At 35.4% G+C, this 10,263-nt stretch overlaps 1 pseudogene; it reads left to right on the top strand.

Moving 5' to 3' along the window:
* Window positions 1-5,436: 5,436 nt before the first annotated feature.
* Window positions 5,437-5,565, top strand: LOC145249833 (U2 spliceosomal RNA; annotated as a pseudogene).
* The last annotated feature ends 4,698 nt before the right edge of the window (window positions 5,566-10,263 follow it).

Below are 10,263 nucleotides of genomic sequence, written 5' to 3'. Positions count from 1 at the left end.
GACAGTCAACAAGGAATACTATGTTGAAGTTTTATAGGGAGTTCAGGAAGAGATTGTGTAGGAAGAGGCCAGCACTCTTCAAATCGGGTCAGTGTCATTTTCTCCGGGACAATACACCATTCCAATATTTCATCCTTATCACAAGATGAGCATCAAGACAGTTCCTCAGCCTCCTTATAGTTCAGACCTTGTTCTCTGTGGCTTTAGGGTAATTCCCTATGCTTAACGAAAACCTTAGAGGCTTTCATTATGAGACTATTGAAGAGATGAAAGAGGCTGTGACGAAAGTCATTGATACGTGGGCCTTTCTAGAAGTTGTCAAAATGTTACAAGTGTATTGCAGCCGGGGGTGATTACTTCGAAGCGGGCTAGAGTGTCATGTGTGTACTAACAACAAAAGTGCCCGTACGAAAAACTCTGGAAACTTATTGAAGGCACCTTATATTTAAGCTGAGTAAATCTGGTTACGTTTTTGATCTGATTTTATTTTACTATCTATGGTAGCACATCTAAGACAGTAAACGAGCAAGTTCTCTCCGATTCTCTCTCCTCTGATCTTGAACAAGTAGTACAATGGGGAAAGAGGTGGCTTGTTACTTTTAATGCATATAAAACCAAGCTTTTATCTTTACATCATCAACACTCTGATCCCCATCTGGCATCAATTGAAATGAATGGCTCTCGTCTTGGGGAGGCCTCGTGTTTTGACAAGCTTCTTGGCTTGAGCTTAACTCCTAATCTTAAATGGAACACATACATTAAATCCGTTGCCAAGGCCGCTGGAAAAATGGTGGGGTCCTTCTATTGATCCAGTAAATATCTCACTGATGATTCAATTCTTTATCTATATAAGAGCCAGGTACGTCCAAGGATGGAGTACTCTTGTCACATCTGGGGAGGAGCTGCTAGAAAGGACTTATCCTGCCTTGATAGAGTTCAAAATAGACTTCGTAGCCTTGTAGGGGATGTCCTTTTCTCTTCCCTGCAACCTCTTTTTCACAGAAGAGATGTTGCGAGTTTGTCTCTGCTTTATCGTTATTTTCATGGCAAGTGCTCGGATGAGCTCAATTCTGTGATCCCCCCTCGCCTAAATTTCACAAGAAACACCCGTCTAGCAGAAAACACTATCAATAATTTCCCCCACTCTTTATCTGTGCCTAAACCTAAACGTAGGTTCCATGAGAAAAGCTTCTTTCTTAGAACTGCACGCCTATGGAATTGTCTTCCGTTTTACTGCTTTCCGGCTGACTACAATATGGTTGTGTTCAAGTCTAATGTAAACAAGTTTTTGATGATCCGTTCCATATAAGTTAACAAATTTACCGAATCTCCATTACTAACGGTTACTATATTGTCCAATTTCTACTGTACACTCTTTAACCCTTATCCTCGAGTGGCCTCTTGGCCTTGATAAGTGGTGATGCCTATGTAAAAAAAAAACCGTCATATTATATAGACCCGAGATTTCTAATAGATTTTTTTAAAAGGAAACACTAAAAGTTTCTCTCTTGTTTACTAAGATAAGCGCGTGTATTTCTTTTAAAGATTTGTACTTTGATTAACGTTATGAACATAAAGATATTGGTTGCTAGGGCAAGGGAAGTGCTTTTTAATCTTGGTAGGCAATCAACTAGAGATGGTGTTCTGATTAAAGCACTGAGTTGGTGTCAAGAAGGACATATAAACTATAAAACCGGCCTATAAAAACCAACCTATAAAAACCAACCTATAAAAACAAACCTATAAAAACAAGCTATAAAAGCAACCTATAAAAACTCTTCCCGGAACTAAGAAAATGACTTCCAAAGAAAATCGAATGGATTTCAGGAAAAACCATATCGGAATATGGGTTAATTTGGAAGTTAATTCCGAAGAGCCGTCAGATATACGTCAGCATGTAAAACGGATGCAAAACCATAAATGATAATAATGTGTTCGTTTTTACCAATCTTAAGTCAAATATATCATTTCAAGTATATATATATATATATATAATTTAAATCAAATATATGATTATGAGTATCAAATTATTAACGAGTTTACATTGTTTTAAATAATTAAGGAACGAGTGAATAAAAGTCAATGAAACTTTGAGAAAGTGTTTACAATACTATTCAGCTACTCCAATCAGAAAATAAAAGTGTTTAAACCAGTATTAGCGAAACTATGGCGGAAGATAGGAATATATGTTGATGTCAGTGCGTCAAGTTATTAACTAGGTTGAGAAAAAACACAATATACCCATAACTTGTTTATTGAAATAATTTTCGAGCATTAAAACAACTAGGAAAAATGCTTAGAATACAATAACTCCATAGCAATTTCCACCTTGACATAATTAGTAGGGGATATGCGATCCTTTTTTATGAATGACTTGTAAAAGACGTTGGTCCACAGAATTAGTCAAATTTGTGATTTCGTCAACAGTTATTCCTCGCGATACCTCTTCGAGAGCATCCTTCAACTCATCTTTGCTTTTGAATTGGCGTCCACTTGCATAGAGGCATCGTTTCATGATACTCCAAAGGTTCTCAATTGGGTTCACATCTGGTGAATCCGCAGGCCACTCCATCTTCCGTAGCCCAGAGAACCCCAGTTGGTGCAAATACTCTTTGCTTTTGTTTGATGCATGGGAGGGAGCATTATCCTGCATAAATATAATGATTATTCTGAATGTCAACATTTGCTTCTTCAGCCATGGTTCAAAGTGCTTTATTTTTCTTTTTTTTTTACACAGGCTTCGCCACATTATCAAGGCCAAGAGGCCACTCAAGGATAAGGGTTAAAGAGTGTACAGTATTCGGTAAATTTGATAAGTTATATGGAACGGCTCATCAAGAATTATCTATGTTAGACTTGAACACAACCATATTGTAGTCAGCCGGAAAGCAGGAAAACGGAAGACAATTCCACAGGCGTGCAGTTCTAAGAAAGAAGCTTTGTTCATGGAATCTACGTTTAGGTTTAGGCACAGATAAAGAGTGAAGGGGATTATTGATAGTGTTTTCAGCTAGACAAGTGTTTCTTGTGAAAGTTAGGCGAGGGGGGACCATAGACTGAAGCTCAGTCGAACACTTTCCATGAAAATAAGGATGCATCAGAGACAAACTCGCTATACCATAGCTAGAGATCTTGTGAAGTAAACCTGTATACCATACCCTATCAAAGGCCTTAGATATGTCAAGAGCAATTGCTCAAGAAAGGTTACCTCCGTCGAGAGATTTGCTAATCCTATGAGATATAACTGTAAGCACATCTGCTGTAGATCTAGATAACCCCTATTATACCCCCTTAAAATTTATTTTTTGGGCTCAGATTCAGTTATTAAGTTAGATCCATGTCCAAGGAACCTATATCTAAAATTTTAAGTGTTTAGACCGACAATTGTCGGAGCAGTTTGGTAGAGTTCTCAAATGTCAATCGTTGAACTTTGACCCCTTAACAGCTAAATTTCTGGCCGCGAGCCGATCACAAAGATTTTCCCCAAATCTCAGTACACTGTATATCAAATTTCGAGTCAGTAGACTAAAAAAAAGTTATTGCGTAGGGAAATGTACACACACAGACAGACACTTTTACTTTTATATATATATAGACTAGCATTTCAGCCTGGAGTTGCCCGGGTGCTTGGAGGTGTATGCTGAGCAAAAACTAAAAAAAAAGGGTTAATTTTTTAAGACTTTGACCCCTATTATGACCCCTTAAACTTTATTGTTTTGGGATCAAATCAAGTTTTTAAGTTAGATCCATGTCAAAGGAACCTATATCTCAAATTTTAAGTGTTTAGACCGAAAATTGTTGGAGGAATTTGGTAGAGTTCTCAAAGGTAAAATCGTTGAACTTTGCCCCCTTTACAGCCAAATATTTGGGCGAAAACCGATCACATCGATTTTCCCAAATCTCAGTAGCCTGTCTATCAAATTTCGAGTCTGTAGACTTAAAATTGACAGAATTATTGCGTAAGGAAATGTACACACACGGACAGATGCACAGACACACAGTCACACAGACAGACACACACACACACAGACACGTTCACTATTATAGATATACTAGAATTTCAGCCGGCGTTGCCCGGGTGTTTGCATGTGTATGTTTAGCATTAAAAAAAAAAGTGGTAGTAGGAAGGCAGGGTCGAACCCGTACCGCAAAGGAGGAAAAGAACGGGGTAAAACCTAACGTTTATGCTGTTACAACCACCGCCAAACCGGTAGCAGCATTTTTAAAAAATTAAGCTAGACAATCTAAAGGAGATGATAACTTAAAAAATATAGGCGAAAAAAGTGACCCCCCCCCCCGTAGAAAAGTGCCTTGTTGAAGGGGAAGATATTAATGTTTTTAGCCAATTTTCGATATTTGTTGTATGAAAGGTCGAACTTTAATACGATACTGATCTTGGTAAAATCCGCCACCTCTATTGAAAGTTTAAGGCAGACCATGAAAACAGACATACATACATACATTTATATATTGGTAACTAAACATTTTCGACCAAACTGATTAAGAAGCTTGCCCTATCTCTGAATACTCTTTATGTAAAATTCCAAATATTTAGACCAGAAATTGTCTGAGTAATTTGGAAGAGACCGAAGAGGTCAATTTTTTAAAAACTTTGACCCCTATTATGACCCCTTAACATTTATTGTTTTGGGCTCAATTCAAGTTATTAAGTTAGATCCATGTCCAAGGAATCTATATCTAAATTTTCAAGTTCGTAGACCCAAAATTGTCGGAGGAGTTTAGTAGAGTTCTCAAAGGTCAAATCATTGAACTTTGACCCCTTAATCGCCAAATTTCTGGCCAAAACCCGATCACATCGATTTTCCCACATCTCAGTACCCTGTATATCAAATTTCGAGTCTTTAGACTAAAAATTAACAGAGTTATTGCGTAGGGAAATGCACACATACACACGCACACACACAGTTACACACACACGCACACACACACACGTTCACTTTCATAGATATATATATAGATAGATAGATAGATATAATCAATTTTTAATGCGGCCATATTTTAAGTTATAAATTTAATATATTTTAAGTCGCGTGCAAGCGACTCTATAAGTCACTCGGTCGGTCGGTCGGTCGGTCGGTCTATCGGTCTGTCCGTAACAGTTTTGTGCTTAGCCTTTTTGGTTAAGATCAAAGGTCTGTTGTTAATATATACTGTTCTTAGCTTTTTAAGCTTTTCTTGGGCTTTGGGCCGGGATCAAAGTGTAGTATTTATTCCGGCAGATACTGCAAACAAAGACTACATGGGGGGGGGGCAACCCCACATATAAGACCTTGGTCAATGTAGGTGCAACCCTCCATACCAATTGTCACTATCTAGCTCCCCTACTCCCCGGAGAGCTGGTCCCCATTTCCTCTTCACTCCTCACATTAAAAATCGGCCTTGTGCCTAATTTGCTCGGTAGGGGAGCAAATAAATACCCTTTTCTTGGCCTTTTGGCCACGATCAAGGTGTAGTATCTGTTCTTACTACATGTTGTACTTATTGTGATATAAAGTGGGGGATCACGTTTATGTATTATTTTTTGGTGTAAAATGATCACCCCTTTACAACCAGTCAGTCTCAAAGCCATTCGAGTCATTCTCCAGATCATTCAAGCTGTTTTCGGAGGATTCCAGTTATTTTTTAAGCATTCAAGTCATTCTTAAGGTCATTCAATTCTTCCTTAAGTTCATTAAAGTCATTCTAAGTCATTTACTTTTTATTTATTTAAGTAATTTCAGCCCATTTTTAGTCATTTTAGTTTATCTTTAAGAATTTCATGTCAATCCTACATTCACACATTCATTTATTACACGAGAGAACGCGACTAATGGCTATCGGCCTTGTTTACTAGAATATCTTGTCCTTTTCTTTTCCAGTTTTTACAACTAGTCCTTTACTTTTCCATATTAAAACTTAGTCATATTACTTTTCATGCTCGCATTTTTCTATTGCAATATATATAATATACAGTTTGACAAGAAAGTTCTTGCGATTTTTAAGTTTTTGATTCATATGAACATATCTCGGCTAAAACTAAACTTTGTTGATCGAAATTAAGCACCATCAGAATGAATATACTTTTTTTCCAACGCAAAACAAGTGTATTTATGTTAGTAACATAAAAATATTGCGTTCTGGTGGCGTGAAAGTCGCGAAAGGAATTTTTTTATATCGCTTAGGTTTTGGAAGCATTTCTCACGCAGAAAGTTGTTGAGATACTTAATAAAGTGGTAGTCAATAGGCGAGAGGTATGGAGAGTATGGCGGATGAGTCAGTTTCGTAGCATAATTCGTTCAACTTCTGCAGGGTCAGTTTAGCAACGTGCGGTCGGGCATTGTCGTGGAGGAGAATTGGGCCTTTCTGTTGACTAATACTGGGTGTTGTGGCCGAAGTTTCTGATGCATTTCCTCCATTTGTTGACAATACTTCTCTGCCGTAATTGTTCCGCCTGCATTAAAAAAAAACTATAATGGATGAGAAAAGTCGCAGCATGACCTTTTTGTGCGCAATTCTGGCTTCGGGAAGTGTCGTGGAGCTTCGTAGGTGTCTAGCCACTTAGCTAGGAGTTGCCGATTGTAGTAAAGAACCCACTTCATCACAAGTAACACCCGGTCGTGAAGCGGGTCATTCTTGTTGCCTAAAAGAAGGGAAGATGGCATTTCTTTTGGTTATCGTTCAATTCGCGAGACACCCATTTATCACGCTTTTTCTTTTTTGTTGTTTTTTTCAATCTCTCTCAAATAGTTGGAAATCGTCGTATACGTTACGTCTAATTCAGAAACTAGTTCTCGAACAGTTATGCATGGATTGACTATGACTAAGGCTCTTAATTGATCGTTGTCAACATCCGATAGCTAACCCTTACGCTCATCGTTTTCAAGACTCTAATCGCTGTCACAGAATTACTTTAATCGTCATTGTCCTGTAACGCCTGTGTTAAACACCTCGTTTATATCGCGAGTTGTTTCAGGAGCTTTTTGGCCTAGCTTGAATTGAAATAAAAAATTGTGCAGATTTGCATTTTTTTCCATCTTGTATTCAATGTTCTGAAAAGAAAATATAATTGTTTTAAAACGATCGTTATTTAAACGATTAGATAGAGTGGAAAACGCTCTTTAAAATGATATGTTAAATAAAGGTAAACTTTTGAAAATACACCATTTGAAATCAAAATTAAAAATTCCGCAAGAGTTTTCTTCTCAAGCTGATATACTTGTAGAATGCAAAACGCAATAAACGCCATATTTAAAATAACGAAACACTCAAGCTACATCAAATTCATGGTTTTCATAAAATTATATCGGTATAATAATTTTTTAAAGTTTTACATAAAATTATATCGGTATAATAATCTTTTAAAGTTTTACATAAAATGATATCGGTATAATAATTTTTTACAGTTTTATATAAAATGATATCGGTATAATAATTTTTTACAGTTTTATATAAAATTATATCGGTGTAATAATTTTTTACAGTTTTACATAAAATGATATCGGTATAATAATTTTTTACAGTTTTACATAAAATGATATCGGTATAATAATTTTTTACAGTTTTATATAAAATGATATCGGTATAATAGTTTTTTTAAAGTTTTACATGAAATTATATCGGTATAATAATTTTTTTAAGTTTTACATAAAATGATATCGGTATAATAATTTTTTTAAAGTTTTACATAAAATGATATCGGTATAATAATTTTTTACAGTTTTATATAAAATGATATCGGTATAATAATTTTTTAAAGTTTTACATAAAATGATATCGGTATAATAATTTTTTACAGTTTTACATAAAATGATATCGGTATAATAATTTTTTACAGTTTTACATAAAATGATATCAGTATAATAATTTTTTACAGTTTTACATAAAATGATATCGGTATAATAATTTTTTACAGTTTTATATAAAATGATATCGGTATAATAATTTTTTACAGTTTTACATAAAATGATATCGGTATAATATTTTTTTGCAGTTTTATATAAAATGATATCGGTATAATAATTTTTTACAGTTTTACATAAAATGATATCGGTATAATAATATTTTAAAGTTTTATATAAAATGATATCAGTATAATAATTTTTTTAAGTTTACATAAAATGATATCGGTATAATAATATTTTAAACTTTTATATAAATGATATCGGTATAATAATTTTTTTAAGTTTACATAAAATGATATCAGTATAATAATATTTTAAACTTTTATATAAATGATATCGGTATAATAATATTTTAAAGTTTTACATAAAATGATATCAGTATAATAATTTTTTTTTAAGTTTTACATAAAATGATATCGGTATAATAATTTTTTTAAGTTTTATATAAAATGATATCGGTATAATACTTTTTTAAAAAGTTTTACATTAGATGATATCGGTATAATAATTGTTTTCTATCTATAAATTATTTTTTTATTCGCAGTCTACATGTAGTATAATCGTCATTTGATTATTCAATTAGAATTTTCAGAAAACCAAAACGATATTATCTTTTTAGTTTTTGGTTTTCTTTAAAATAAATTATTTATTTGCGTCAAAGAAATGGATGTTCAAGATTTCAACTATATAGGGTTTTTTTTTCAAGATTATGCAATTCAGATTAGTCACACACCCGTTAGTGCTACATCCCGGCTAAAGACGTCTCCATTAGCAGGAATTTGGCAGCTTCTGGTCGTTGTTGCCAATGCATCTATGCATAATCTACGAAAGAAAGAGCGTTTATTCAGCTCGGTTCTGATGCTACACTTAAGGTAACCTGTCTCGCTCAATGGATGGGAAACCCTCTATACTGGGACAATTATTATTTTTGGTCCCTGCCAGAGTGCCCCTTTTGCCTTCTTTTCGGAGCTGGTTTAACCCCACTTTAAAAACGACCTTGTGTCATCTTTTGCTTTCGTGGGGAAGCAAATAAATACTAATGCAGATTGAGGATAATAACTTTGCAGCCATTCTTCAACGACTTGAAGCAACTGCTGGTTCATCTTTACTTCAGTATCGGGGTTAATTAGAAATCCCTCAGGAACATGAAGGGCTCCAAAATTGTTTTTTTTTTTAAATAATATGATGTCGACATTTCTATACTCGACGCTGTAGCTAGAGCCAACTAGTTCTTCTTCTTCTGCTTCTTCTTCTTCTTCTTCATCATCATCATCATCATCATCAACACGGACAACGACGAAAACAATAACAATAACATCAACAACATCAATAATAAGCAACATCAAAAAAATCAAAATTTCGTAGTGAACAAAACAGAGGATATTTAACCCAGGATAACAGTCATCAGCCTTCGATATCAACTCGATGTTCAGTTTCATCCTATGACAGGAAGATGTGAGACAAGGTCGGTAAAGTGTGATTTGAATAATGATCGCCCTATAGGAAGAGCATGCTAGCTTGAAAATTATACCTGGGTAACCCCATCGATATTCCTTGTTAGGAGGATCTTAAGTGATTAGTGACCCTGTTGAGATTGCCAGTGAACTTTTTTCCGGCGATTTTTCCTAACATCAAGTGATAAAGAGTTAGAAAGTAAGCCTGGGAGGCTGGAACTCCTAGAGCTTCACATGACCTAAGCCAACCGAATATAAACCACCTAACAATGCCCTAGACTGAGGGCTCATCCTTTCCTAATAAACACATTTATTTTCTCTTAATAATTACCAAGTTTATATTTTCTTTTTGATTTTCTTGCGCATTTTATTTTATTTTTATTTTTTAAAATTTTTTTTTACACAGTGATCACCACTTATCAAGGCCCGGAAGCCACTCAGGGATAATGGGTTAGTGTGGAGATTTGATGGAGTGTTTACTTAAGGGGGCGGTTCATTAGGAATTTGTTAACGTTGGACTTGAGGACATCCAAGTTGTAGTCCGGTGGGAAGCAGGCAGACGGAACAGAGTTCCATAGGCGTGCAGTTCTAAGAAAGAAGCCTTGTTCATGGAATCCGCGTTTTGATTTAGGCACAAATATAGAGTGGGGGAAATTTTTGGCAGTGGATTCAGCTAGACGGGTGTTTTTTGTGGAAGATTGGCGAGGGGGGACCAGAGATTGGAGTTCAGACGAGCACCTGCCATGGAAATAACGATAAAACAAGGATAGGCTCGCAACGTCTCTTCTGTGGGAGAGAGGTTGCAGGGTAGAGAAAAGGGCATCCCCCACTAAGCCACGAAGTCTATTTTGTACTCTGTCAAGGCAGGATAGGCTGTTTTTAGCAGCTCCTGCCCAGATATGGCAACA

The sequence above is a fragment of the Euprymna scolopes genome, chromosome 28 (assembly GCF_053919585.1).
Source record: "Euprymna scolopes isolate OS-2025 chromosome 28, ASM5391958v1, whole genome shotgun sequence".
Taxonomy (NCBI): Eukaryota; Metazoa; Mollusca; class Cephalopoda; order Sepiida; family Sepiolidae; genus Euprymna; species Euprymna scolopes.
Note: the sequence above shows the minus strand (reverse complement) of the source record. Positions and strands in the feature narration are given on the sequence as shown.